Here is a 4,186-nt window from a genome sequence, read left to right as displayed (position 1 = left end):
CCCAGGCTTTGGAAGCAGACAAAGCAAGGTCTGAATTCCCAACTCTGCAACTTAACAGATGATTGCATGACATTGGGGATGTGCCACAGCTTCACATTCCTTCACTACAGAAAAGAAAGAATGATTTCCTTGCAGAATGATCTGAAGATTCCATGAGACCATCTTCAGGATGAGTGCTTTCTATATATTACACAGCCCAGTGCTTGACATCAAGTAAGCCCTCATTACGGGTAGCCTGGCTAAATTCCACTTTATGCCATGCACTGCTCTAAGTGCTTTAAATGTAATAGGAAATAGGCCCAGACAGGGAAAGGAATTTGTCCAAGGCCACACAGCAGGTAATCATGGAACTAAGCATGCTGAAGCTCAGGAAGTCTCTCTACAAAATCTGTAATCTTGGCTGGGCACCGTGGCTCATGCCTGCAATCCCAGCACTTTGGGAGGCTGAGGCGGGTGGATTGCTTGAGTTCAGGAGTTCAAAAACAGTCTGGCCAATATGGCAAAACTCCATCTATTAAAAACACAAAAATTAACCAGGCATGGTGGCTTGCACCTGTAGCCCCAGCTACTCAGGAAGCCGAGGCATGAGAGTCGCTTGAACCTGGGAGGCGGAGGTTGCAGTGAGCTGAGATTGTGCCACTGTACTCCGGCCTGGGCGACAGAGCAAGACTCTGTCTCAAAAGAATCTGTGATCTTAAACACAACTCTCAGCTGCCATGTATAGTTTACATATATATTATTGTGTATATTAACAGACTGAAATACATTCTGAAGGTCATTCACACTGATGTGTATTTTAATTGTTCAGGACAGTTGCTGAAGCTTCCACCTGTCCTCACTTCTTACTCTGTGATTAGGGGCTCAACTACTGAAAGGCTACAAAATAAATATACTCTTTGATACATAGTTTCCTTATCTGCAAAATGGAGTTATTAGTTATTAGAAAATTAAATAAAAGCATATGTGAAAATGCATGACACACAGTAAAAGCTTAATAAATAATTAACATTTTATTATAAGAAGAGAGAGTATACCACAGCAAATATGTCATAAATCTGATTCCTTCCCTCCGTTAGTCTCCATGAGTTTTCTTTTTTAGATTTATAGTCACAGGGGCCTCCCTCTGCAGTGCTCCTTTCTTTAATGTTTTATTTCCTGTACCAGGACTGCCAGACTTTCTGAATCAGTTTCCATCCTGGAACTTCCTCAAGAGCCATCAGGGAAGGATTTAGGCTGTGGCTAGGTAGAATAAAGGCAGACCTTTAATCTCAGGTTCTTGTTTAAGGTGAATTTGTCTCCATTCCTAAAGACTCTTGTCTTGTTCCCAGCCCATTAGGTGCCCTGGAAACCCACAGAAGAAAAACACATATTAAAGATGCAATTAAATTTACATCTGTTCCAAGACACAGAGACACTCGTCTGATCTTCCTTTCAGGTTTAACAAGCTTCTTTTTTAGGAGAGCCTCCAAATGAAACCCCATTACTGAAGTCTTGGGAAACACCACTCATTCATTCACAGAAAAATCTAGATGCTTAGTTTCATTGATCCTATTTCAGGAACAAAAAGTCTGAGGCCTCAAGAGGCTCTTCCTCAAAAGGGCAAGACACAAGTATAGGAATCTCAGAGTCTTCCTGACCGCAGATGTGTGCACTGCAATGGCTCAGGCAAGAGACAGTGGTGGCTTAGAATAGAGTGGGGATGGTGGACAAGGAAAGAAGTGGTGGGCTGAAGTTTGTTTTGGAGATAGAACCATCAGGACAGGCTAGCAGATTAGATGGGAATGAAGGAAAGGAAGAATCAGGGATGACTCCTGGATTTGTCTCAGTCTGAGATAAATCTGTCTCTGTCTGAGTCCTGTGTGAAATGCTGCAAGTTCAAGGTTATTTCTGCATAGGGCATTGTTTGTGATAAAAAGCTTGGAAATAGCCAACAATAAGAGATGGCTAAATAATTACGTCTATGCAATGGAATGTTATGGTGCCAGGTTAAAACAATAAAAAAGCTCCAAAGAAAAACATGTAGACCGTATTGTTGACTCGAAAAATGTGGAACAGTATGTATAGTATGCTATCATTTGTATAACATACAAGGTGAAAGTATACATAGCCCCATTTGCTTATATATGAATAGGATGTCTCTGGAAGGATATACCAAGAAGTCGGTGGCATTAGGTACTTTTGGGGAAAAGTTGGTGGGTGAGGACAGGGTGAGAAAGAAGCTTGTTGTCTACTCTTTTGTACTCTCTGAATTTTGAGTCATGTGGCTGTGTTGCTTTATTAGTTTTCTGTTACTGCTATAACAAATGATCACAAATGTGGTGGCTTAAAACAGTGCAAATTTATTATCTTACAGTTCTGTAGCGTAGAAGTTTGACACAGGCCTCATTGGGCTAAAAGAAAGGGATTGGTGAACTGCATTCCTTTCTGGAGGCTGGAGGGGAGACTGTTTCTTGGTCTTTTCTAGCTTCTAGAGTCTCCCTGCAGGCCTTGGCTCATGGCCCCTTCCTCTGTCTTCACAGTCAGCAGAGTGTCTCTGACTCTTCCCCCAAATTCATGTCTCCTTCTGACCACAGAGGGGAAAGGTTACCCACTTTTAAAGACTCCTGTGTCTAGATTCAACCCATCCAGATAATCCAAGATAACTCACCTCCAGGTTGTTAACTTAATTACATTTAGAGTCCTTTTTGCCATGTAAAGTCACATATTAACAGATTCTAGGGATTAGATATGAGATGTTTGGGGCCATTATTCTGCCCATCACAATTACTTATTCAAAAACAATTTAAAATGCAATGAAAAAATAGTGACTCCTCAGCTTTTTGATTTGAGCCATCAGGTAGATAATTTACGGAGTACAGGGATTGAGGCAGCAGGAACAGGTTGGAGGGAGCAGAGAGTCGAGAGGCCTGTTTGAGCATATTAAGTTGAGATGCCAGTAGACTTTTCAGGGGTGATATCAACTTGACCCTTGAATGTGTGGGTCTGGTGGTCATAGGCTTGTTAGGGCTGGAGATATTAATTTGGGAGATTATCAGTGAATAGAAAGTGGTTAGAGTCATGAAACTGGCCAAGAGCAACCAGAGAGAGTTTGTAGAAGAAGGAGAAGCCCCAGGACTGTGCTCTGAAGACTGCAGGTAGGTGAAGGAAGAAGAGGAAGCCAAGGAGGCCAAGAAGGAGCACCAGTGGGGATGCAGAAAAACCCCATTACCTCCTCCAGGAGGCTTCCCCATGCAGCCTGGATCTAAAGAGCCTCCATCCTACTCCCTAGTTGCCTCTATCACACGCCCTTGTTCATTTGGTTTATAGGATGATCACAGTCCGTAATTCTCTTGTTTTGTTTCTTTGCTTATTGCCTGTCTTTCCCCACTGTATTGTAAGTTTCATGACAGCAGAGCTTCACCCATCTTGATCATTGCTGTACCCCCAGCACCTAGTCCAATGCCCGGCTCAGAGTAGGCACTCAATAAATGTTTGTCGAGTGAATGAGCGAGTGAATGGATGGACGAAAACAAATTTAATTCCTCTACCCTCAGTCCATAAACAAAGAAAATGGTGCTAAAGTGTAAAAGTTAAGGGGGAAAAAAAAGTGCAGCTCTTTTATATCCTCCACAGACTGTTCCTCATGTTAGGGTCACATAGGAGTTGTCTACTGAAAGCACCAGGAAGATACCTCTGTTCCGCCTGTGCCACCTTGCTTGAAATCCTACCATTGTCCGGTCATTCCCTGGAGTGAGGCATCACCCTCTTAGCACAGTGCCCACTAGCTAGTAAGCACTCAATACATTTGAGTTCTTCTTTTTTAAAATTATTATTCAGTCTTTAAAAAATGCAAATATCCCTGCGAAAGATGGCCCACAAAGTATTAACTCCTTACTGTGAATTCGTGTCTCAGCAGAAATAGCTGAGGAAGAACCTGGTTTTTCCTTAAACTGGTTGTTTCCCCGACCAGCAGCACATAGCTCGGTTTTTGCATTATCTGAGATGAGTCTACAGGGATGGGGTTGCAGAAAGGGGGAAAGGGCTTTCCAGAAAATGCTAGGGAATCTAAAGCAAACTTCAATGTCTGGTTTTGCCGAGGCTCATGCCTGCACAGCATGAAAATTGCTCTACAAGCCACATCAGCCACTGGCTTTTCATTTTGGGGCGGTGTGAGTCTCCCTGTGAGCTGAGCCAGGCAGTGGAGGAA

The sequence above is a fragment of the Pan troglodytes genome, chromosome 1, assembly GCF_028858775.2.
Source record: "Pan troglodytes isolate AG18354 chromosome 1, NHGRI_mPanTro3-v2.0_pri, whole genome shotgun sequence".
NCBI classification, from domain to species: Eukaryota; Metazoa; Chordata; class Mammalia; order Primates; family Hominidae; genus Pan; species Pan troglodytes.
This window is presented reverse-complemented; position numbering follows the sequence as displayed.